At 34.8% G+C, this 27,799-nt stretch overlaps 1 protein-coding gene across 5 annotated transcripts in view; it reads right to left on the bottom strand.

Moving 5' to 3' along the window:
- The window catches only part of psq (BTB-domain-containing protein pipsqueak), a 326,851-nt gene that overhangs the window by 257,706 nt on the left and 41,346 nt on the right, over positions 1-27,799 (bottom strand). The window lies entirely within an intron of this gene.

The following is a 27,799-nucleotide window of genomic DNA, read 5'->3' as shown; positions in this document are numbered from 1 at the left end:
GTCATATCTGCAAAATCCACACATGCCTTACCTGCAAACAAACAGATAAATCTGTTTCGAATATCAACATGAATGCTACCCTCATTGAAGTTTAGAGCCTTTTTAGAATTTTTGCTGTAAGGTATAATTACATATTTAATTTGATATTAATTAATTTCATTTAACTTATTGTAATACATTCTTCAATTTAAAATTAATAGCATTGGCAAAAGGAAAATTCTTGCTTAGTTTTTGTTTTTTTGGTATAATATTGCATACCTTTAGGGGTTAAAAGAAACTCTGATATATTTGTCCAGTGCGAATTGCATGCATTTTGGGAATTCAAATTTTTTGATATGGATTAGGCTCCGCTGATTTAATATCATGTAATATCATTTAAATTTATCGTATTTTTCTTAACTACAATTTATTATGGTGTTGCATACTTTTAGAGCCTAAGTTTTCTGTCCGTTAAGAAAATTATCAATCAGAAAGTCATTTAATATTATATGATTGCACAATTTTGAGCATTGTAGGAAAATCTCTGCCCAATGGAAATACTACCATCAAATAGAAAAACAGAATTTTTTAAATCTATTTATATGATAACTGTTTAATCTACTTCAATATTTGTATCTATAGCCCACGATTCTTCTTTAATATTGGGCTTACACCAGAGTGAGCAAAATGTCGTGGTTTCTCCGTGTAAGATATAACCCTGACTTTTTTCCAAAACCGGTTGACGGTGTTTTTTGAAATAAATATAACTGGCATAGCGGGTCCAATCTGTTCTCATAAAAGCAAGTAATTTTGAAAGGAAAAGGTTTAAGTGTCATTAATAATCAACGGAAAAATAAATTCGATAAATTATTAAAAGTTGGACACAATTTTTATACCAGAAATGTTGATATTAGATCCCATAAAATATATACCGATCGACTTACCTCCTGAGCCACCGTGGTGCAATGGTTAGCATGCTCGCCTTGCATACACAAGGTCGTGGGTTCGATTCCTGCTTCAACCTAACACCAAAAAGTTTTTCAGTAATGCTGGTGATATTTCTGAGGGTTTCAAAGCTTCTCGAAGTAGTCTCACTGCAGTGTGTAACGCCGTTCGGACTCGGCTATAAAAAGGAGGTCCCTTGTCATTGAACTTAACATGGAATCGGGCAGCACTCAGTGATAAGAGAGAAGTTCACCAATGTGGTATCACAATGGACTGAAGAGTCTAAGTGAGCCTGATACATCGGGCTGTCATCTAACCTAACCTACCTCCTGAGTCAATCTAGCCGTTGGTGTCCATCCGTCTGTCTGTCCATGTATGGTATTTGTTGTTTGCAGGACGCCGGTCGCAATTATTAACCGATTTTTTTAACAAGGGCGAACGCTATTTAATTTGGAAACAATCGGAACAAATTTAGATATAGTTTACATATATAACATATGTATCGCCCGATTTCGATAAATAGGGTCACGTGGCGCTTTTTTACTAACCGATTGTGGTTACATTTGATACAAACTAATTCACCATCCTGAAAAAAGCATACTCGGTTCCAAAGATTTTGTCTTTACTTTAAAAAATTTGGTATTGATTCCGAGCCAAAGAAGCGGAGAATACAAGTAAGGATACTTTTAAGACACAATTCTCTTTTAAATTTAGGTTTTGTGTACTTGCTTCTAGGAAGCAAATTTTAATTTGTCGCTTTCTCAGCTTTTTTTCTTCATATGCTATCAAAGCCCTTTAAAAACGAGTTAACGGCAACTTTATTTTCCAAATTAGGACTCGACTTCCAGTAGAAATTATGCTATGTTTGCAGTAAAAAACTTCTTTACAATAAAGTTTTGAAAAACATGTCCTATATTTGAACGATTTTTTGCTTTGTAGTCAAGATGCAAAAAGACAACAAATTTAAAGACAATTTCATTAAATTTAAAGATTTTTTCTGAATTATTAAAGTCAAGTTGACCTTAGCCTATAAATTTTTTCTTTCATGTTAAGATACCCATTTTTAAGTCAAATCACTTAATTATAAGGACAATACGACTTCATTGAAAAGTTTATCGACTTTTGGACAAGGAAAATAACTTTATTTTAGAGAAATGCGTCTTCTATGCTACGCAAAATTTGTATTCGTATTTTAAAGACATGAAATCTTTGACCTCACGACAATATTTTTTTCAGTGCACTGAAAAAAATGCATGCCCGGTTCCAAAGATTTTGTCTTTACTTTAACAATTTTGGTATTGATTCCGAGCCAAAGAAGCGGAGAATACAAGTAAGGATACTTTTAAGACAAAATTCTCTTCTAAATTTGGGTTTTGTGTACTTGCTTCTAGGAAGCAAATTTGAATTTTTTGTTTTATCAGCTTTTTTCTTCACTTAATTATAAGGACAATACGACTACATTGAAAAGTTTATCGACTTTTGGACAAGGAAAAAAATTGTCGGACTTTGATAGCACATGAGAGAAACAAAAAAACAATAAATTACAATCTGTTTTCTAAAATCAGGTACCCGAAACTTAAATTTTAAATAGAATTATGTCTTAAACATACCCTTATTACAGCATACTTTAAGGAGGCTTAAAACTAAATAAAAAAAATCTGATCTGGGAACTACCAGATAATTTGCAGCAACCTACACTACAAAGAGATTAATTTGAATCCAACTTTTGATATTCACTTATGATATTGAATTCATTTGAAAATCCTAATTTTAACAGATACTTGTAAGATTTTTTTCTCAATTTTCAATTTTCTCTATTTCAAAAACTCTTTTCATAATCAGTGTTGCCAGTATTTGTCTGGCTCTTGTCCCCAAATTATGATGTTTTCGCCCCAAAAAAACCCCAATTTAAACTTAAATTCCTCACAAAAATCCCCAATACATTTTTGACAAGTTTTTGAAAAAAAAAATAAATCAAAAGACTCAGCTTTAGAAAATCTGTAATAATTTAAAAATTTAAATTTTGTGAAATCCAGCAAGCTTCAATAAGATCAATATTTCGAGCCACAACACCAAGAGACTGGTGATCGCCTTCCAAATGCTGGAGATATGAAAATGGATGTAAGGGAAAATAAATCCGTATATGAAAATTCGTTTCAGCGCCACCTATATGTGAAAAAATGAGTTATATACGAATAAATTTTTTTTTGCGATATAATCCTCCGTAGAAATTGGCACAAATTGGCCAAACGGGAAGAGATAGAAAAGCCAAATTTTAACCAAAGATAAACTGAAACGATAGCTTTCGATTGGAATTAAAACCTTTTGCCAGAAATCTTCCGAATCGGAGTAATGTTGCATATACGAAACAGAGAGAAAAGTGACCACTGTGGCCAAATGGAAAAAGATGGGGTTCCAGATTTATATGTGAAAGATAGATCTTTTAGTGCTCTATCCGATGGTAAAAACGGATATTGCGAAATGTGTTTGGGAGTCTCAATATATGGCTTGGAAAAAAGTGGACGCACTGCTCCTGGAGAGAAAAGTGACCACTGTGGCCAAATGGAAAAAGATGGGGGTTCCAGATTTATATGTGAAAGCTAGACATTTTAGTGCTCTATCCGATGGTAAAAACGGATATTGCGAAATGTGTTTGGGAGTCTCAATATATGGCTTGGAAAAAAGTGGACGCACTTCACCTCAAGAGAAAAGTGACCACTGTGGCCAAATGGAAAAAGATGGGGTTCCAGATTTATATGTGAACGATAGATCTTTTAGTGCTCTATCCGATGGTAAAAACGGATACAGCTAAATGTGTTTGGGAGTCTCAATATATGGCTTGGAAAAAAGTGGACGCACTGCTCCTGGAGAGAAAAGTGACCACTGTGGCCAAATGGAAAAATATGGGGTTCCAGATTTATATGTGAAAGATAGATCTTTTAGTGCTCTATCCGATGGTAAAAACGGATATTGCGAAATGTGTTTGGGAGTCTCAATATATGGCTTGGAGAAAAGTGGACGCACTGCTCCTGGAGAGAAAAGTGACCACTGTGGCCAAATGGAAAAAGATGGGGTTCCAGATTTATATGTGAAAGATAGGTATTTTAGTGCTCTATCCGATGGTAAAAACGGATACAGCTAAAAGTGTTTGGGAGTCTCAATATATGGCTTGGAGAAAAGTGGACGCACTGCTCCTGGAGAGAAAAGTGACCACTGTGGCCAAATGGAAAAAGATGGGGTTCCAGATTTATATGTGAAAGATAAATCTTTTAGTGCTCTATCCGATGGTAAAAACGGATACAGCTAAATGTGTTTGGGAGTCACAATATATGGCTTTGAATAACGGTTTATATGGGGGCTATACATAATTATGATATACTGAACTGATATGAACTGATATGGACTAATTTGTTCATGATGGTTGGGGACCACACACTAATTTCACGTACTAAATTTTAACCGTATCTGAAATTTGGTGTTTCACAAGGCTGCGGAAATCAAATCTGGGGATCGGTTTATATAAGGGCTATACCTAAATGTGGTCAGATATGGCCCATTTGCAATACCATCCGGCCTACATGAATAACAACTACTTACGCCAAGTTTCAAGTCGATAACTTGTTTTGTTCAGAAGTTAGTGTGATTTCACCATACGGAGATAGGTAGATCGACCGCACATTTCACGACGACCTAGAATATATAGACTTTATAGGGTCTGAAACCAATATTTCGATGTTTTAAAACCGGAATAACGAAGTAATGGCGAAAGGTATAAAAACACAAATTATTTGAATTACTTGATTTCTTCGTAACTTGTTAATTAATATTCTATTTGAATTAAAAATTTTACTGATTTTGGTCGAAACATTCTAGACCTCGCTTTACGTGGCAGATACGTTAAGTTTTAAGTTTTTAATTGAGGAATTTATTTGGTTTTTGTTCCAATTTTAATTTATTTATAATTAATTGTCGGTTAGATGAATTAATATTCTTATAATCTTACAAAAGTTTAAATTTTTCATAAATTTGCGATTTTAATTATAGTTTGACTTTTCTTTAGATTTGCGTCAAAATTTTATTAAAAAATATGTAGTACGCTGAAAAAAATATTTGCGATTTTAATTATAGTTTGACTTTCCTTTAGATTTACGTCAAAGTTTTATTAAAAAATGTGTAGTACACTGAAAAAAATATTTACGTGATATTAAAGGTTACGCAACCTAAATTTTAGGATACGAAATTTACAAAATATTAAGGACAAATTTCTTTAAAATAATGAAATTTTAATTAAAAGTTTATAATATTTGCTTCAAAAATTTTTTCATTAAATTTAAGACACAAATTTTGTAAATTTGCGTCCCTCCGTTAAAGTCGCATGTCTTTGAACTAATGCAAATTTTCCTTAATGTAAAGAAACGAATTTTTTATTTGAAGATATTGTCCTTAAATTAACTGAAATATTGAAACTTTAGGTTTAAGGTAAAAACGCTTCAAATATAGGCTAAGACTTATTTTAAGGATTTAACGTCTTTGGTTTAAAGTTTTTGGATTTACAATTTGGATTTTTTAACTGGCATTTGTTTGTACGTGAGTACTTTTATTAATAAACCGCGAAAAGAAAATGAAAAATTTGATAAATGAGATTTCTTAATTTTAAAGAAACCGCATATTTGGCTCGGAATCAAACCAAAATACTTAAGGGAAGGTCAAAATCTTTGGATCCAAGTAATCTTTTTTTGAGTGTATGTAGGTTTGTTTCCGAGAAAAATTTTGTTTATTGAATTAAAGTGTTAAAAAACATTCACTCATTTTGTTTACAATATGTTTGAATTTTATTAAAAAGTTAATTTTTTAAATGATTGCGTTTTCAATTTAAAATATTTTAATGATATTTCTGTGAATAAAACCCCATCTTTTCTATTTTTCTCTATGAGCAGTGCCCCCATTTTTTTCCAACCCATATATTGAGGCTCTCAAACACATTTCACAATATCTGTTTTTACCATCGGATAGAGCACTAAAAGATCTATCTTTCACATATAAATCTGGAACCCCATATTTTTCCATTTGGCCACAGTGGTCACTTTTCTCTTGAGGTGAAGTGCGTCCACTTTTTTCCAAGCCATATATTGAGACTCCCAAACACATTTCGCAATATCCGTTTTTACCATCGGATAGAGCACTAAAATGTCTAGCTTTCACATATAAATCTGGAACCCCCATCTTTTTCCATTTGGCCACAGTGGTCACTTTTCTCTCCAGGAGCAGTGCGTCCACTTTTCTCCAAGCCATATATTGAGACTCCCAAACACTTTTAGCTGTATCCGTTTTTACCATCGGATAGAGCACTAAAATACCTATCTTTCACATATAAATCTGGAACCCCATCTTTTTCCATTTGGCCACAGTGGTCACTTTTCTCTCCAGGAGCAGTGCGTCCACTTTTCTCCAAGCCATATATTGAGACTCCCAAACACATTTCGCAATATCCGTTTTTACCATCGGATAGAGCACTAAAAGATCTATCTTTCACATATAAATCTGGAACCCCATATTTTTCCATTTGGCCACAGTGGTCACTTTTCTCTCCAGGAGCAGTGCGTCCACTTTTTTCCAAGCCATATATTGAGACTCCCAAACACATTTAGCTGTATCCGTTTTTACCATCGGATAGAGCACTAAAAGATCTATCGTTCACATATAAATCTGGAACCCCATCTTTTTCCATTTGGCCACAGTGGTCACTTTTCTCTTGAGGTGAAGTGCGTCCACTTTTTTCCAAGCCATATATTGAGACTCCCAAACACATTTCGCAATATCCGTTTTTACCATCGGATAGAGCACTAAAAGATCTATCTTTCACATATAAATCTGGAACCCCATCTTTTTCCATTTGGACACAGTGGTCACTTTTCTCTCTGTTTCGTATATGCAACATTACTCCGATTCGGAAGATTTCTGGCAAAAGGTTTTAATTCCAATCGAAAGCTATCGTTTCAGTTTATCTTTGGTTAAAATTTGGCTTTTCTATCTCTTACCGTTTGGCCAATTTGTGCCAATTTCTACGGAGGATTATATCGCAAAAAAAAAAAAATTTATTCGTATATAACTCATTTTTTCACATATAGGTGGCGCTGAAACGAATTTTCATATACGGATTTATTTTCCCTTACATTGAAAATGGGAGTTCAGTCACCTTGTATTTATAAAAGAAAACTTACTTCTAAATATTCAAGTAGTAAAATTAGGTGATACACACGTTGTCAGAATTCTACCAGAAACTATTGTTTGGTAGATTGGTAGAATTTTGATGTTTTGGTAGATTTTGCAAAGAGGTACTTCATATATTTTCTATAGAAATAAACTCTTGACAAAATTTTCTATAGAAATAAAACTTTGACAAAATCTTCTATAGAAATACAATTTTGACAAAATTTTCTATAAAAATAAAATTTTGGCAAAATTTTCTATAGAAATACAATTTTGGCAAAATTTTCTATAGAAATAAAATTTTGGCAAAATTTCCTATAGAAATTAAATTTTGGCAAAATTTTCTGTAGAAATAAAATTTTGCCAACATTTTCTACAGAAATAAAATTTTGACAAAATTTTCTATAGAAATAAAATTGTGACAAAATTTTCTAAAGAAATAAAATTTTAACAAAATTTTCTATGGAAACAAAATGTTGACAAAATTTTCTAGGGAAATACAATTTTGAAAAATTTTTCTATGAAAATAAAATTTGGATGAAATTTGCTATAGAAATAAAATTTGGACAACATTTTCTAAAGAAATAAACTTTGGATAAAATTTTCTATAGAAATAAAATTTTGGCAAAATTTTCTATAGAAATAGAATTTTAACAAAATTTGCTATAGAAATAAAATTTTGTAAATAAGATTAAACCGATTTCTCGAAAAAATCCCCACAAAAATCCTCAAATTTATGGAAATTCCCCACCAAATTCCCAAGTCCCCAACTCAGAAATTTCGTCCCTATTCACGAAAAAATATCCCCAATTTGGGGGGAAATTCCCAATACTGGCAACACTGTTACAGGTTGGCTGATAAGTCCTCGGTCTGACACATAGATGGCGTCGCTAGTATTAAATGCATATTATTTTTATATAGTACCAACCTTCAAATGATTCGTGTCAAAATTTGACGTCTGTAAGTAAATTAGTTTGTGAGATAGAGCGTCTTTTGTGAAGCAACTTTTGTTATTGTGAAAAAAATTGAAAAAAAAGGAATTTCGTGTTTTGATAAAATACTGTTTTCTGAAGGGGAAAAATACGGTGGAAGCAAAAACTTGGCTTGATAGTGAGTTTCCGGACTCTGTCCCCGGGGAAATTAACAATAATTGATTGGTATGTAAAATTCAAGCGTGCTGAAATAAGCACGGAGGACGGTGAACGGTGAACGCAGTGGACGCCCGAAAGAGGTGGTTACCGATGAAAACATCAAAATAATCCACAAAATGATTTTGAGTGACAGTAAAATGAAGTTGATCGAGATAGCAGAGGCCTTAAAGATATCAAAAGAACGTGTTGGTCATATCATTCATCAATATTTGGATATGCGGAAGCTCTGTGCAAAATGGGTGCCTTGCGAGCTCACATTTGACCAAAAACAACAACGTTTTGATGATTCTGAGCGGTGTTTGCAGCTGTTAACTCGTAATACACACGCGTTTTCGCGTCGATATGTGACAATGGATGAAACATGGCTCCATCACTACACTCCCGAGTCCATTCAGACAGTCGGATGAGTGGAGAGTGACCGGTGAACCGTCTCCGAAGCGTGGAAAGACTCAAAAGTCCGCTGGCAAAGTAATGGCCTCTGTTTTTTGGAATGCGCATGGAATAATTTTTATCGATTATCTTGAGAAGGGAAAAACCATCAACAGTGACTATTATATGGCGTTATTGGAGCGTTTGAAGGTCGAAATCGCGGCAAAACGGCCCCATATAAAGAAGAAAAAAGTGTTGTTCCACCAAGACAACGCACCGTGCCACAAGTCATTGAGAACGATGGCAAAATTCATGAATTGGGCTTCGAATTGCTTCCCCACCCACCGTATTCTCCAGATCTGGCCCCCAGCGACTTTTTCTTGTTCTCAGACCTAAAAAGGATGCTCGCAGGGAAAAAATTTGGCTGCAATGATGAGGTGACCGCCGAAACTGAGGCCTATTTTGAGGCAAAACCGAAGGAGTACTACCAAAATGGTATCAAAAATTGGATGGTCGTTATAATCGTTGTATCGCTCTTAAAGAGAACTATGTTGAATAATAAAAACAAATTTTGACAAAGGTTAGGTTAGGTTAGGCTCACTTAGACTATTCAGTCCATTGTGATACCACATTGGTGAACTTCTCTCTTATCACTGAGTGTTGCCCGATTCCATGTTAAGCTCAATGACAAGGGACCTCCTTTTTATAGCCGAGTCCGAACGGCGTTCCACATTGCAGTGAAACCACTTAGAGATGCTTTGAAACCCTCAGAAATGTCACCAGCATTACTGAGGTGGGATAATCCACCGCTGAAAAACTTTTTGGTGTTCGGTCGAAGCAGGAATCGAACCCACGACCTTGTGTATGCAAGGCGGGCATGCTAACCATTGCACCACGGTGGCTCCCAAATTTTGACAAAAAAATGTGTTTTTCTTTGTTAGACCGGGGACTTATCAGCCAACCTGTTAAGTAATAGATTGCATTGGAAGCTGTGGTTGTTTCTATTTCAAATATTGGAATAAATAATAAATAAATGATTGTAATTGCAGCAATTAAGTTTTGTGATAGATTAATTTTTTTAGGCGTATGTGATTGGTAGTATCATTTCTGAATTTGATATGTTGTGATTGAAGACAAAAAATATATTTTATTTTTTCTATGCAGGATGTATGTTTCGAAGATAAGTCTCCAAAACATTTTTTAAATAAGATTATAAATAAAAAAAATCCTGCAGTTCAAAGAAGCTTGTCGTTAATATTATGTAAATTTCGACATTTCTTGAACATTAACAAATTTAATTTAATAAATTTAAAGTAAATTAATATGAAATAAATAAATTAAACTATTCGCTACAAAAAATGGGACACCTCAATGCCTTTGATGCGAGACGTTGCTCTAAGAATAAGTAAATCGTTTTAGTCTTAGTTTAAAATCGTTTTAGACTTAGTTTAAACAGCAGTTCAATATATTTTTCTTAGTTAAGGTGGGTATTAAGTTCGAGTTTAGCAGCCAAAATTGAAAATAAATCTGTAAAAGCAGAATAAAATTATAACATTTGTTCCAACATTTATTTTAACTTGATGGGGAATCATCCAAACGTTTATTTCATTTAAAATGCCATGAAAAAATTACTATTTTAACGCAATAATGCGAACTTAATATTAGCCTTTAAATGTAATTTCGAAGGCCCTAACTCAGGGGCAAAATGTTTTCTATGAAATGTGAAGAAAAATGGGCAAACCGGCATTTCTATAACAAAATTGTCCAATTTCTTTCTAAATTCTTCACAAAAATCTAATTTTTTCTAACTTAGCCATTATTATCATTATGATGAGAAACATTCCCTTACAATATTTTCAAAGTTCTTCACAACTGCCAGTAGTACCTTTACTTCAAATCGACCAAAATTTACAATTCAAATTGTAAATTCATGGCATAAATGTTCTTTTCCGATTAGTTTATTTGGTTCACTTAACTGAACGGAACTCTGTAATTTGCATGGCCAATTCGTGTTAAAAACAAAAACCACTACAACACTACTGCAAAAGCAGCTGCGTCTCTTTCAAAAATAAATAATGAACCAAAGAATTTTTTTTTTTTTTGGTGTGGAAATTAACTAAACAGCAACTGAAGCATATCCCACAGCACAGCTAACAAAATCACAAATGTGCCACAGCTTAAGGGCCGTCGATGAAGTTAAATAAAAATCCCAAAACTCCTCCAAACAACAACTACAAGTCTATCAAATAGCACTCTAGTACACTATTTTTGCCCTTAAGGCAAAGCAGCAATCCAACTAAATCTCAAGACATTTGAAACACGAATAAACCATGAAATTTAAGTTCAATCCGGGAAAAGTCACAAGAATTTCTCAGTGATATTTTTTCTTGACCCCCAAACCAAAAATAATTGTGAGAAAACTCTAGCTGGAAAGATTTTTGTATACGATGGTATACCAAAGCATACTATTCCAGCGAGTGGTATGGTAGTTGGTTAGGAAAAGTAAAAATCTCATAGTGGTTGATATGATGGAGTAATTCTTGTTGCTCTGCCATTCAGCAAATAACCACAATTTTGTAATAGCATCGTTGTTAATATAATACAAAGGGATACTAAACATTTTTCTTTACTCCATTGACCTTCTCATACTCGGAATAGCTTGGAGATTGAAGCATAGTGTCTTTGAAGGAAACAAATTCTCTCTCAGTTGGCTTAAGTAATTTCCGTCCATTTATTTAGGGGGTAAAGTTTGTATTCAAAGAGGATTTTAATGGGTGTAATACTCCGGATAGGTCTCTTTAAAATATCCACAATTCCCGAAAACATTATGCATGCAACTATGAATCAGGTGTAAATTTGGTTTGAAATAATAGGTTGGAACAGTCCACCGTTACAAAGTCTGACTTTCTCATTTTACACCTGATTCATAGTTGCATTATGCATGCAACTATGAATCAGGTGTAAATTTGGTTTGAAATTATAGGTTGGAACAGTCCACCGTTACAAAGTCTGACTTTCCCATTTTTGTAAAAAAAAATGAGAAATATCAAAATCGCTTTTTTGTAATCTCCAAATTCGACAAATCGATATTCAACATTTTTGAGAATCGATTCAAATTAACTAATCGACTTTTGATGTTGGCCAAAATCGACTAATCGATGTGTAAAATTATCCGATTTAACCACAGCTCGATTTTTACATTAGAGCTCCACCGAAGGATCGGCTTCGGCATTCAGCAAAATAAATCGATAATCGGCAAAGAATCGTCATAGAAAAGTCGGTTAACCGAAACCGAAGTATTTAATAAATTTGCTCATACCGAATTGTCCCAGTGTTGAATTTGTCATTACAAATAAGGCCAAAAAGCTCAAAGACCTCCATTTATTGTTGCTTTTTATGGCTATGTTCGATGAAATATGCTAATATTGAAATAAAACACTCCAACAACATTTAGGAAAATATTCGGCTTCGGCCTATTATTTCTTTTTGTGTCGAACATGGACTTCGACCAAAAAAAACCATCTGGGTCGGGCTCTATTTTACATATTTTTAAAAAGACGAAAACTAGAAGGAGGATCCACTTTTGGTCAAAAGTTCGAAAATTCGATTTTGCCAAATTGAAATTTTAGAAATATGAGTAATTCGAAAAGTCGACCTTTCCAAAATGTTTAAAAAGATGGAAAGTTAGATTGTCGATTTTTCTAAATTTTCAAAAAGTTGAAAAATCGATTTTTCAAAAGTTTTAAACAGTCTAAAACTCGAAAAGTAGACTTTTTTATATCTTCGAGAAAATCAAATTTCATTCAAATTTCTAAAATTTGAAAAAGGACTTTGCGAGTTTAAAAAAATTAATAATGTCGAAAAGCCATAAAATAAGATCGATTTTTAAAATTTAAATTTTAAGAAAGTAAAACAAAACTTGAAAAAATGTCATCTTCTCCAAATTTCCGTAAATCGAATTTAAAAATTTCAAAAATTTAAAAATGTCAGAAAATTAATTTTTTTAAAAAGACGAGAAGTCGAAAATTTTACAATATCAAAATAGTCAAAAAAAAAAACTTGCAATGTCGTCTTCTCCAAATTTTCAACAAGTCGACTTTGTCAAATTTTAGAACAGGTTAAAGGTCGAAAAGCCGACAAAGAATACAAAGAATCGACTTTTTCAAAGTCAACTTTTTCAAATTTCTAAAAATAGAAAAGTCAACTTTCCAAAAATTGAAATTTTTAAAAATTTTAAAATGTCAAAAAATCGACTTTTCCAATTTTTTTAAAATGTCGACATTTTAAAATTTTACAAATATTGAAAAGTCGAAAAGTCAACTTTCTCAGAATTAAAAAGTCTAAAACTCGAAAGTCGATTTTTTTTTTTCAAATTTTAAAAATGTCGAAAGGTCGACAAATCGACTTTTCTGAATTTTCAAAAAGTCAAAAAAGTATGTCAAACTTTCGAAAAGTTGGAAACCTAAAAAAATAAAAAAGTCGACTATTTAAAATTTTAAAAAAATCGGAAATTTTCAAAATTAAAAAAAGAGTCAATATTCTAAAATTTTTAAAAAGCCGACATTTATAGAACTTTAAAAAATTAAACAAAAAACTTGAAATGTCGTCTTTTTCAAATTTTCTAAAAACCGAAAGGTCGAAAAGCCGAGTTGTCCCAATATTCAAAAAATTGAGTTTTTGAACATTAAAGAGTCAGAAATTCGACTTTTTCAAATTTCTAAAAATAGAAAAGTCAACGTTCCAAATATTGAAATTTTTAAAAATGTCAAAAATCGATTTTTATACCCTCCACCACAGGATGGGGGGTCGACTATATTATACCCTGCACCACTTTGTAGTTCTAAATTTTCGATACCATATCCGTCAAATGTGTTGGGCGCTATATATAAAGGTTTGTCCCAAATACATACATTTAAATATCACTCGATTTGGACAGAATTTGATAGACTTTTACAAAATCTATAGACTCAAATTTTAAGTTGGCTAATGCACTAGGGTGGAACACAATGTTAGTAAAAAAATATAGGAAACATTTAAATCTGAAGCAATTTTAAGGAAACTTCGCAAAAGTTTATTTATGATTTATAGCTCGATATACATGTAAAGGGTGATTTGTTAAGAGCTTGATAACTTTTTTTAAAAAAAAAACGCATAAAATTTGCAAAATCTCATCGGTTCTTTATTTGAAACGTTAGATTGGTCCATGACATTTACTTTTTGAAGATAATTTCATTTAAATGTTGACCGCGGCTGCGTCTTAGGTGGTCCATTCGGAAAGTCCAATTTTGGGCAACTTTTTCGAGCATTTCGGCCGGAATAGCCCGAATTTCTTCGGAAATGTTGTCTTCCAAAGCTGGAATAGTTGCTGGCTTATTTCTGTAGACTTTAGACTTGACGTAGCCCCACAAAAAATAGTCTAAAGGCGTCAAATCGCATGATCTTGGTGGCCAACTTACCGGTCCATTTCTTGAGATGAATTGTTCTCCGAAGTTTTCCCTCAAAATGGCCATAGAATCGCGAGCTGTGTGGCATGTAGCGCCATCTTGTTGAAACCACATGTCAACCAAGTTCAGTTCTTCCATTTTTGGCAACAAAAAGTTTGTTAGCATCGAACGATAGCGATCGCCATTCACCGTAACGTTGCGTCCAACAGCATCTTTGAAAAAATACGGTCCAATGATTCCACCAGCGTACAAACCACACCAAACAGTGCATTTTTCGGGATGCATGGGCAGTTCTTGAACGGCTTCTGGTTGCTCTTCACTCCAAATGCGGCAATTTTGCTTATTTACGTAGCCATTCAACCAGAAATGAGCCTCATCGCTGAACAAAATTTGTCGATAAAAAAGCGGATTTTCTGCCAACTTTTCTAGGGCCCATTTACTGAAAATTCGACGTTGTGGCAGATCGTTCGTCTATTCATGATGAAATGTCAAAGCATACTGAACATCTTTCTCTTTGACACCATGTCTGAAATCCCACGTGATCTGTCAAATACTAATGCATGAAAATCCTAACCTCAAAAGAATCACCCTTTATTTCCACAATCCAAGTAATTCAATTGTGGATGACAATCTTTTGTAGAAGTTTCTAAGCAATCCATGGTGGAGGGTACATAAGATTCGGCCTGGCCGAACTTACGGCCGTATATACTTGTTTTTATTTGTTTTTTTTTTTTTATTAATGTCGACATTTTAAAATGTTACAACTATCAAAAAGTCGTAAAGTCAACTTTTTCAAAATTAGAAAGACTAAAACTAATTTTGAAAAAGTTTGAAAAAGTCGGAAGTCGACCTAATTTTAAAAATCTCGAAAGGTCAACAAATCAACTTGTCTGAATTTTCGAAAGTCGAGTTTTTCAAATTTTTAAAATGTCGAAAAGTTGACAAATCGACATTTTTGAATTTTCAAAAAGTCGAAAAAGAATGTCAACGATTCCAAAATTTCGAAAAACTGGAAACCTAAAAAAAAATTATGACAAGTCGACTATCATAAAAAGTCGGAAATTTTCGAGTATGTATTTGGCGTTTTCCATGTTTAAAAAAGTCGAAAAATTCGAAATATCGTCATTAAAATTAAAAAAAAATCGAAATATCGACTTTTCCAAAATTTTAAAAAGTCTGAAATATTAGAGATTGGCGAGAAGGTAGTACTGATTGCAATTATTTGGCATATTTTCGAAGTCAATCAACAAATTGTTAAATTATACACATTCTTAATTTCCAAGTACATATGTACATTCCATTCCAATGTTTTTTTGTTTGTTAAGTTATTTTATTTGCCGTAGCGATTACTTTTATCTATGATGTGCTCAAAGACCATAGTTTTTCATTTTCAAAAACACTGTGCCTTAATTCCGCAAGTCTACTCAAAAAAACTCTCATTCACAAAAAATGCACTCCTTTGATAACAACAACAAATACGAAAATATCCCATCATTATCAACTGCAAGAAACAACCTCTGCCGCAGCAGCAGCAATGGACTTAGAAAGAAGTTGCAAGATGACAAAAAAAATTTTACTCTCATTTTTTTTTCGATATCAAACAACGCCACCTCTAATCGGAAATTCACAAATCCAACTCCCTTCTTAAGCACATTCTCTCTATCACTCGCCAGCAAGTCACCCACAGTTCAGTCACACACATTCATTGGACTTGTCATTGTGGTTGCGGTGTGGTACCCAACAAATTCGTTGAAGATACATTACACCACAGTGTTGTAAAGATGAAGAAGATGGTTGGTTTGGTGGGTGGTGGAGTTTTGTGTGGCATTGTGGTAAGGCCAAAGATATCGGCGGAAGAAGCATGAGCAAAAAAAAATGAACACAGAGGAATTTTTTTTCTTCAATATTCGCTCAAACAGTAGCGAGGAATGACGACTGCATGTAACGTTATCTTTTACGGGAATAGTGAAAGAAGGCCAAGCACAAAATAATGCACAGCAATAACATCAAGTCCAAGTCAAGCCAAAGCCAGACCATCAAATAACAAAAACAAAACTCACATCGACAACTAGAGGAACAACAACAACAACAACAACAATTTGTAAGTCAGCCATCGTTAGTTGCTGTACGAATGGTGGCTGTTGATGAGGCAGACAACAGCCATAGTCACACGGAACAAGATGTAAATTGAGAATACAGAAACTATCTTTGGCAGAGACATCAACCAAACAGAAAAAAAAAGAAAACAAAACAACAGAAATAAGCCACCATATGCAACATGACTCAAAACCACCATCGCAACCGCCACCCTATTATCTTTACCGTCATCGCATAGCGCACACTTACACACACACACACACAACAAATCCATGTTGTAGTTAAACAGCTTTGCTTGCCACCCCCAGCCTTGCCACTCCTGGCATGGCTATATTACATTTTCAAACCCTTAGCCTCATCATTGCCACTTTCTTATCGTCATAGTACGACTCAAGCCATTGAGAGGAACAGCACACAACTCTAAAGTTTCAGTTTTTTGCGTTTTCCTGTGTCCACACCGTCATCGCAATAGAGAAAAAATTCCTATAAAAGACGGCGACAGACAAAAGCTAAAAAAACGTAAAAAACAAATCCTCATCACAGTGGAGGTCAAGGAGGTAGCTGTGGCCGAGTGCGAGAGTGTAAAAACAGCAAAAAAATGCTTACCCATTTTTTTCACCGTCAAACTCTGTTTTGAATTGGAAAGGAAAAAAATTAGACCGCGATTACATTGCACACAGCAGCAACAGAAAATGTGGCGCGTGCACGTTCAAGGAATGAATGAAATGTGCCGTTGTATTAAGAAATGTGTGCACACCACCACCACCACACTTCATCCTCTGCCAGTGTTCAACAGCAGAATGGCAAATACGTCAGAAGTTTAGTTTCATCGCAGACTTTTAGGTGGAGTGCGTGTGAGTGTGTAGCAGAGATGTGATACCTTTGAAAAAAAATAATGGGGTAATATTTTTTTGCGACGGCTTCGCGAAAGGCTCGAATGAGTCATGACCGACTTGTGATCACGCTTTTTTCGGATATAAATCTTCGTAATGAAATATGACTCGTTTTCAAACTTGACAGATGGGCTGCAATAAAATCGTTCTACTCTGTATTACTTTTTAAATTAAATTATTAAAGTGCTGGTAGACTGCTGTAAATCTATCAACAATAGGGCTGCACGACTCAATATTCACCTGGCCACATAAAAATAGGAAACTACAAAGTAGATGAATTAGCAAATCTAGAAACTAGAATTCGTTGGTATAGCATTAGCAACTGAAACCCATGGATACGTGGTGCAATGACTAGCAAGCCCCCTTGCATAAAAGTTGGCTGATAAATCCCCGGTCTGACACATAGATGGCGTCGCTAGTATTAAATGCATATTATTTTTATATAGTACCAACCTTCAAATGATTCGTGTCAAAATTTGGCGTCTGTACGTCAATTAGTTTGTGAGATAGAGCGTCTTTTGTGAAACAACTTTTGTTATTGTGAAAAAATGGAAAAAAAGGAATTTCGTGTTTTGATAAAATACTGTTTTCTGAAGGGGAAAAAATACGGTGGTAGCAAAAACTTGGCTTGATAATGAGTTTCCGGACTCTGCCCCAGGGAAGTCAACAATATTGATTGGTATGCAAAATTCAAGCGTGGTGAAATGCGCACGGAGGACGGTGAACGCAGTGGACGCCCGAAAGAGGTGGTTACCGACGAAAACATCAAAAAAATCCACAAAATGATTTTGAATGACCGTAAAATGAAGTTGATCGAGATAACAGAGGCCTTAAAGATATCAAAGGAACGTGTTGGTCATATCATTCATCAATATTTGGATATGCGGAAGCTCTGTGCAAAATGGGTGCCGCGCGAGCTCACACGGATGAAAAAGGCTGTTTTTCATATGTTTGGCTATAAACATTATATGTTTGGAACACAAATTTTTAAACACAATATTTTTGAGTGCAAGCATATAATGTTCATAAACTAGCATAACATGTTTGGGACATATATGTTAATATGTTAGAACATATTATGTTTGGGACATAAAATGTTTGTAAATATAATATGCTTGGATGCAAACATATATTAATTTAGAAATAGCCTATAAACATATATGTGTTTAGTAGCTTGGAGCGCTATTTAACAGGGAGCGATATTGAATTAAGTTGGTGGTTGTTGCTTGTTATTACAAAATTAACATTTTATTTTTCCTTGGGCAATTGATCAGCTACTTCTTTGATCCTTACAAACTGTGTGGTCCGCTGTTCGAATCCCCGACCGGCAAAAGGTAAAATTAAAATAAAAAAAATCATACAATTGAATAATTTCTTCTACAATGTTTGTATTACAGAAAAAGGTGCTAAGAACTAAAAAATCTCGTGGAAGTGAGAAAGATGTTGGGGAATATACAATTGGGCAGAAACAAAATTTTGAGCATTCAGGTCGAAAACCTATGTTGTTAGCACCTATATTACCTGTTTATTTTCATAATTCGTTATGATTGTAAATATATAAATAAATAAATAAAATTTTGAGCACAATATTGTTTGGGAGAATTTTTTTAAGCATATAATATTTTTGGGTGCAAAATGCTTCCAAACATATTATCTGTTCACATAATAACATATTGTTTTTTGGAAGACAACATTATTGAATTTGGATGCAAAAATACAAAATGTTTGGAACTTAGACTACCCAAACATATATTGTTTAGACCAATATGCTTTCAAACATATTATATATTGGAAGAGATCAAACATATAAATGTTTGGGCAATACCCAAAAATGTATATGCTTGAAGCAAAATATGTTTGGGAGTATATGTTACAGAAGCGATTTTTTGTGAGCGTGCACATTTGACCAAAAACAACAACGTGTTGATGATTCTGAGCGGTGTTTGCAGCTGTTAACTCGTAATACACCCGAGTTTTTCCGTCGATATGTGACAATGGATGAAAACTTGGCTCCATCACTACACTCCCGAGTCCAATCGACAGTCGGCTGAGTGGACAGCGACCGGTGAACTGTCTCCGAAGCGTGGAAAGACTCAAAAGTCCGCTGGCAAAGTAAAGGCCTCTGTTTTTTGGGATGCGCATGGAATAATTTTTATCGATTATCTTGAGAAGGGAAAAACCATCAACAGTGACTATTATATGGCGTTATTGGAGCGTTTGAAGGTGGCGGCAAAACGGCCCCATATAAAGAAGAAAAAAGTGTTGTTCCACCAAAACAACGTACCGTGCCACAAGCCATTGAGAACGATGGCAAAAATTCATGAATTGTGCTTCGAATTGCTTCCCGACCAACCGTATTCTCCAGATCTGGCCCCTAGCGACCTTTTCTTGTGCTCAGACCTCAAAAAGATGCTCGCAGGGAAAAAATTTGACTGCAATGAAGGGGTGATCGCCGAAACTGAGGCCTATTTTGAGGCAAAACCGAGGCAAAAAATTGGAAGGTCGTTGTAATCGTTGTATCGCTCTTGAAGGGAACTATGTTAAATAATAAAAACGAATTTAGACAAAAAAATGTGTTTTTCTTTGTTACACCGGGGGCTTATCAGCCAACCTGTTATCCCCTCTTAGTAATGCTGCTGTCCTTTCTCAGAGTTTCAAAGGTTGTCTAAGTGCTTTCACCGCAATATGAAACGGCGTTCGGACTCGGCTATAAAACGGAGGTCCATTGTCATTGAGCTAAACATTTTCACACTACTCCTTATTGAATGTCGCGTCATGGAAAACTGGTTATGGGCCCAAATCGGCGAAGAAACATTAAGGAATCTCCGGGAAAAGCAAAACAGAGCCACTAAGGAATCTCTGGGAAAATAGTAAAAAGGAGCCAATATAACAATGGAAGAGTTTAAGATTGAGAAACTGCATGGAAGTGAGAATTGAATATCTTGGAAGTTCCAGATATGCATTGCCTTGAAGTCAATAGATACTTTCCAAGTTGTTGATGGTATGTTACATACAAGAAATAAATGTTTGAGGGGGAGACGCCCTTAATGCACAATACCAACAAGCTTTGCAGTCTTGGGAGCGTGTTCATATTAAGGCTCAACGGTTAGTCATGTCATCGTTCGATAACGTATTTGAGGTGTGGTAAAAAACTGGCCACAATACATGGAATGCAATCAAAAGTTCGAGGGTCACCATTTGTATTTCGGGATTGGATAATGTTACAATATGTCAAAAAAAAAATTTGTTCGCGTTGGATCCCACACAAAGAAAGCTCTTGTCGATTGGCCGAGAGAAATGCTCAAAAATTACGATCGCGGTACCTCGAAACACGTCTATGACTTCGTGCCAGGTGATGAATAGTAGATTTACGCGTGTGAGCCCGAAAGTAAATAGCACTTGACACCAAATGACTTTTTTTATTCTCATACGTAAAAAATAAAATGAGAGGTAATGTGAAAGCGGTTGATGCGTGTTTTGAAGGCACCTCAATCAGAGTGGCAAAAGTACTTCGACACTTGGTCCAAACGCATACAAAAGTGTATAGTTCTTAATGGGGAATATTTTGAAACAAGCAACAAAGCGAATTTTGATGAATTATATTTGTTTTTGTTCTCTAAAAGGCAACCTTTCTATCCTTCTGTCAGCAAGGTTGGTGACATTTCTGAACATTTCAAAGATTCTCAAAGTGGTTTCACCTTTATGTGCAATGCTGTTCCAACTTGTCTAAATAAACTTAGTTTATAAACTGGAGATATAAACTTAGCAAAAATTTCAGGCAAATGAAGGGATTGGCTAAAAGAAAAATATCCTCTGAGATGATATTTTTCTGACGGACACAATACACAATAATCGGATATCCCCAAATGTAGGAGATCAAAAACCATCATTAACAAAAACTCTTTCCAAAAAATCTCATAGTATGTTGGCATGCACACAGCCAAATGACTCTGTGATGACTCTACGATTAATAACATTCTTATACGCGTAACAAAGGATTAAGAAAGGGAGGGCGAAGGAGAATACATGGTGACCACTAGAACCGATGCAGACGGCGAAAAAAGGACACGCACATACATATCTGCACACTTAGTGGACTCAAAGCACGCACACTAAAACATTTAAACAGGCGCAGGAAATTCAAAGCTTATGAAATCCTTCAGACACAAACATCGTAATGGGTGAGAGAAAAGGCCTTGACGTACTAATACACACGGACGAACAAACACTAAGCTATTCACACATACTTACATTCCGAAAGCAAACCCTCCTACCCTTTAACGATTAAGGAAGTTTACTCACTCGGTTCAATAGAAGTTTTCAAAGTTTAAAAAAAAAATAGAACGGAATCGTTCTCACCCACATAAGCAAGTAGTTGTAAAGAGGCTGGTCGACTCTTACACACGGAGGGTAGAGAACTCTTTTGGCACAGTGGAACAATGTGGTCTAGTATTATTTTGACCTATTCAAATATTCATAATAAAAATTTCATTAATTTTAAAAAGTACTACAATGAAGAACATTTGTCCATCAATACCAGGAGTCCAGGGTTCAAGGTCTGGCGGATTTTTTTGTTTTGATGTTTTATTCTCTCTTTCTTAGTTTTATGATTGATTTAATTTTGTTTGAGTGTGCATCAAATGTCGACACTAACAAAGAGAAGATACGCCCTAGTTTTCTTTGATAAGTGCGAAAAAGCATGCCAGGATAATGATAATGTTTGCTACAAGCTCATGGATCGAATTTCCATCTGGGTATAACAGTTGAATCGTAACAAAATCGACCCATTTATGAAGAGTTTGGTGACTGGCGATAAAAAATGCATCCATACGAAATATTTTTCCCTATGAAAAATCCCCAAATTAAAAAAAAAAATCTCATATTATCAATTGCAATGATAAGTTATCCTATGTTTTATTGAACACATTTAGAACAAAATTACCCTACTTTTATAATTTTTTCCCCAATATAAAATTCAAATGAAACTACAAGAAAATTTTCATGATACGGGTTGGGTTAGATAACCCCAAACACTAATGAAAGTTTGGCCACTTATAAATTTGTTACCTAAATGAATTCGTAAAAATTGAGGTATTAGTCTTATTGTGTGATTGAAGGTGGAAATTTCCCAGAAAAATCCCAAACTCACCCCCCAGAAAATACCTAATATTGAATAATTGTGGATCGAAAGTTCAACATTTTGGCAGAAAATACATCAATTATTTATACATTTTCGTGTTTTTATTAAATAGTTTTGATTATTTGGCGGCTAAATTTGAGTCGAGATGAGCCGACATATTCGGTGGCGGCGTTGACTGACAAAAAGGGTCGGCGGCGGCTAAAATCAGCGGCGCGACTTGGCGGCTTCATTCTATGATCGTAAAGTTAAAACCTGATTTTTTTCTACTTTTTTATTGGATTTATCGTTCAATCGATTTGTTGACTGTGAATCCTATCACAGCATAAATTCAAACTCAGCAAATTCACAAACCACTGGCATGAAACAGGGTGAGTCGAAATATGTCGTAATGAACGAATATAACTATTCACCATAACGGTTGATGAATTATCAAAGTCTTAAACCTTTGGCAATTACTAATAATAACGGTTCGTTATTTTCATCCACCATAACGAAGCTGAGGTGAATTTGCATGAGATTGTTATAAATCTGAGTTGTATTTGGTGGCAAGGTTAGTTGCAATCATGTAGTCGTTTTGGCGCATCCTTTAACTAAAGTCTTGCTTAATTTTTTTTTTAATCTGTTGAGTGCTATTAATACTTGTTTTGTTTAACTAAACGTGTGATATCTTCAATTTCTTACTTTCACAATTAAAAAAAAGTGTTAACTAACCCATATTAAAAGAAAATATTAAGAAACAAAATATTTTTTTTTCAAAAATTTCCAAAAATTAAAGAAGTAAAATTTATCACGAACTAGGGCTGCCACCCGGGATAGATCCTGTCCCGAAATCCCAGGATTTTCGGGACGGGATTTATGCCGAATCCCGGGATTATTTGTTTTGAATTCCGCGATTTTTCGGGATCCCGAAAAATCCAATTTGTTAAAATTTTGGCTTTTTAGGCTTGGATTAGGATTGGATTTCATACCCGCTAAATTGAGTTAATAAACATTTATGATAAGAATTTATTATGCATGAGGTATAATATAAACAGCATAATTTTATCAAAAATCGAGGTAAACGATAAGGTCGGTCCTCCTGTGAATAATGACTTCATGTGAAATTGAATTCGTACCTGCCACATAAAATAAAAAAAAAAACAATGATAAAAGGTCCCTCGAAAATATGACAAGATCACGTTTATCTGATAAAAAATACGGATGCCTTGATATTTTTAAGAAGCTAATTAAATCGATTAAGTACAAAAGGATTAACACAAATGTACGAAAATGTGCCTAATCAATCAATATCCCTAAAGATAACGATATGGAATTGCATTTTAATTTATTTTTGTCATAATATTTTTGGTTTTCTTTTCTTCATAATGTTGAGTTGGACTAAGTATTCGTTAAGTATGATAGCAATTTCAATTTGAAATTTTAATTTATTTTGTTATTTTTTTATACCCTAACCACATAGTGGTCAGGGTATAATAACTTTGATCTGCCAAAAAATGTGCCTACCAGAAATATTGCTTTAGACTCCATAAAATATATGCCGATCGACTCAGAATCACCTCCTGAGTCGATCTAGCGCTAGGTGTCCATCCGTCCGTCCGTCTGTCCATGTATTTGTTGTTCGCAGGATTCCGGTCGCATTTATTAACCGATTTTGATTAAATTTGCTACATGGTGTTTTTTTTTTGGCACAGGTTAGGTTAGGTTAGGTTATGGGGCAGCCCGATGTATCAGGCTCACTTAGACTATTCAGTCCATTGTGATACCACAGTGGTGAACTTCTCTCTTATCACTGAGTGCTGCCCGATTCCATGTTAAGCTCAATGACAAGGGACCTCCTTTTTATAGCCGAGTCCGAACGGCGTTCCACATTCCAGTGAAACCACTTAGAGAAGCTTTGGAACCCTCAGAAATGTCACCAGCATTACTGAGGTGGGATAATCCACCGCTGAAAAACTTTTTGGTGTTCGGTCGTAGTAGAAATCGAACCCACGACCTTGTGTATGCAAGGCGGGCATGCTAACCATTGCACCACGGTGGCTTTTTTGGCACAAGGACGAACGCTATTGAATTTGGAAGAAATCGGATCAAATCTAGATATAGCTCCCATATATATGTTTCGCCCGATTTCGAAAAATGGGGTAAAGTTGCGCTTTATTACTCACCTATCCTCGTAGAATTTGGCACAAAGTAAGCAGTACTCTTCAAGACTGCAAAATTTCATCGAAATAGGTTCAGATTTAGATATAGCTTTAATATATATGTATCGCCCGATTTTCCCAAATTTGGTCACAAAACCTTTATTTAACAGGTTGGCTGATAAGTCCCCAGTCTCACCGAAAGAATTCTCTTCGTTAATTTTACGAAGAATTCTTCATTAACTATTCTTCCTGAATTCTTCATTAAAATAACGAAATTTTCATTCATTTTCGTAAATTTTACGAAGAACATTTTACGAATATACGAAACTTCTACGAAACATTCTACATTAACTTTTCTTCGTAAAAAGTTCGTACTTTTAACGAAACTTTCTTCACATTTCATGAATTTTGTGAAGAAGTTTTTACGAATATTTTACGAAAAATTCTGCGTTAAAATTTCTTCATAAAAAGTACGAAACATTTTCTTTGAAATAACGAAGAAGTTTCATTGAAGTTGTAAAATTTCCGTTCGCGGCATTAAATTGTCTTTTATAATGTGCTTGAGTGCATTCCTTTATTCAATTTTTTTATGCAAGTCTATGCTACTTCTCATTTGGGTGATAGCGCGCTATGAATAAGAGTGAAGCAATAAAACTAAAAATTATTCAAAAACTTAAGATGTAAAGTAGTGATATCATTTTTCACACTTGCAACTACAACCAAATGCACTTTCGACTATAATTTTTTTTCTAAAAGTTCGAACATTTTTCAGAAAAAAGTACGAAAGTTTTTCATAAAAAGTACGAACATTTTTCATAAAAACTACGAAAATTTTTCATAAAAAGTACGAAACATTTTCATAAAAAGAACGAAATTGTTTCATAAAAAGTACGAAGATTTTTCATAAAAAGTACGAAGATTCTTCATTAAAAGTACGAATTTTTTTCTTACAAACTACGAAAATTTTGGAAGAACTTTTCTTCGTAAAAAGTACGAAATATTTCGTACTTTTAATGAAAAGTTTCTTTGGTTGTAAAACAATGACAAATTTCGTACTTTTAACGAAATTTTTCGTTCTTTTTACGAAGAAAATTCTTTCGGTGCTGACACATAGATGGCGTCGCTAGTATTAAATGCATATTATTTTTATATAGTAGGTTAGGTTAGGTTAGGTTAGGTTAGGTGGCAGCCTGATGTATCAGGCTCACTTAGACTATTCAGTCCATTGTGATACCACATTGGTGAACTTCTCTCTTATCACTGAGTGCTGCCCGATTCCATGTTAAGCTCAATGACAAGGGACCTCCTTTTTATAGCCGAGTCCGAACGGCGTTCCACATTCCAGTGAAACCACTTAGAGAAGCTTTGAAACCCTCAGAAATGTCACCAGCATTACTGAGGTGGGATAATCCACCGCTGAAAAACTTTTTGGTGTTCGGTCGAAGCAGGAATCGAACCCACGACCTTGTGTATGCAAGGCGGGCATGCTAACCATTGCACCACGGTGGCTCAATTAGTTTGTGAGATAGAGCGTCTTTTGTGAAGCAACTTTTGTTATTGTGAAAAAAAAGGAATTTTGTGTTTTGATAAAATACTGTTTTCTGAAGGGAAAAAATACGATGGAAGCAAAAACTTGGCTTGATAATGAGTTTCCGGACTCTGCCCCAGGGAAATCAACAATAATTGATTGGTATGCAAAATTCTAGCGTAGTGAAATGAGCACTGAGTACGGTAAACGCAGTGGACGCCCGAAAGAGGTGGTTACCGACGAAAACATCAAAAAAATCCACAAAATGATTTTGAATGACCGTAAAACGAAGTTGATCGAGATATCAGAGGCCTTAAAGATATAAAAAGAACGTGTTGGTCATATCATTCATGATTTTAAATGACCGTAAAACGAAGTTGATCGAGATATCAGAGGCCTTAAAGATATAAAAAGAACGTGTTGGTCATATCATTCATCAATATTTGGATATGCGGAAGCTCTGTGCAAAATGGGTGCCGCGCGAGCTCACATTTGACCAAAACAACAACGTGTTGATGATTCTGAGCGGTGTTTGCAGCTGTTAACTCGTAATACACCCGAGTTTTTTCCGTCGATATGTGGCAATGGATGAAACATGGCTCCATCGCTACACTCCTGAGTCCAATCGACAGTCGGCTGAGTGGACAGCGACCGTTGAACCGTCTCCGAAGCGTGGAAAGACTCAAAAGTCCGCTGGGAAAACATTTGGCTGCAATGAAGAGGTGATCGCAGAAACTGAGGCCTAAATATTTTGAGGCAAAACCGAAGGAGTACTACCAAAATGATATCAAAAAAATTGGAAGGTCGTTATAATCGTTGTACCGCTCTTGAAGGGAACTATGTTGAATAATAAAAACGAATTTTGACAAAAAAAGCGTTTTTCTTTGTTATCAACCGATCTTACTAAAATTTAGCACAAGGTAACATTCTGTGGTATAGGGAGCCACCGTGGTGCAATGGTTAGCATGCCCGCCTTGCATACACAAGGTCGTGGGTTCGATTCCTGCTTCGACCGAACACCAAAAAGTTTTTCAGCGGTGGATTATCCCTCCTCAGTAATGCTGGTGACATTTCTGAGGATTTCAAAGCTTCTCTATGTGGTTTCACTGCAATGTAGAACGCCGTTCGGACTCGGCTATAAAAAGGAGGTCCCTTGTCATTGAGCTTAACATGGAATCGGGCAGCATTCAGTGATAAGAGAGAATTTCACCAATGTGGTATCATAATGGACTGAATAGTCTAATGGCGATTTCGATTGGGAAAAAAGGTGCAACATTCTCGAAATAGATTGCCAAATATAAAGGACACTGTCACAGATTTTGGATCCTGTATCCCTCACAATATTATGAATTAACAATAACTTTGGAATGACACTATTATTTGAGCGAAAATACAATGAGGGAAAAAGTAGTGTAACACCAGGGCAACATATTTTTTGCGAAACGAAAACGCCCTAAGTGAGCCTGATACATCGGGCTGCCACCTAACCTAACCTAAGCTAACCTTCTGTAGTATCAACCAAACAAACAAAATATCATCCAAATCGGTTCAGATTTAGATATAGCTCCCATATATATGTAGCGCGCCAGTTTTTTTTTTTTTTTTTTAATTTACCCCTAATCAATTTATTTCGGACCACAATAGCCTTATTTATTAACCGATCGTACTCAAATTTGCCACAAGGTATCCTTATTTGGTATCAATCAAACCTGCAGTTTTTTTTTTTTTTTTAATTTACCCCTAATGACTTTATTTCGGACCGCAATAGCCTTATTTATTAACCGATCGTACTCAAATTTGCCACAAGGTAACCTTATTTGGTATCAATCAAACCTGCAAAATATCATCCAAATCGATTCACATTTAGATGTAAAGCTCCCTCCCATATATATGCATCGCTCGATT

This window comes from Haematobia irritans, chromosome 5, assembly GCF_050003625.1.
Source record: "Haematobia irritans isolate KBUSLIRL chromosome 5, ASM5000362v1, whole genome shotgun sequence".
In the NCBI taxonomy this organism is placed as follows: domain Eukaryota; kingdom Metazoa; phylum Arthropoda; class Insecta; order Diptera; family Muscidae; genus Haematobia; species Haematobia irritans.
This window is presented reverse-complemented; position numbering and strand designations above follow the sequence as displayed.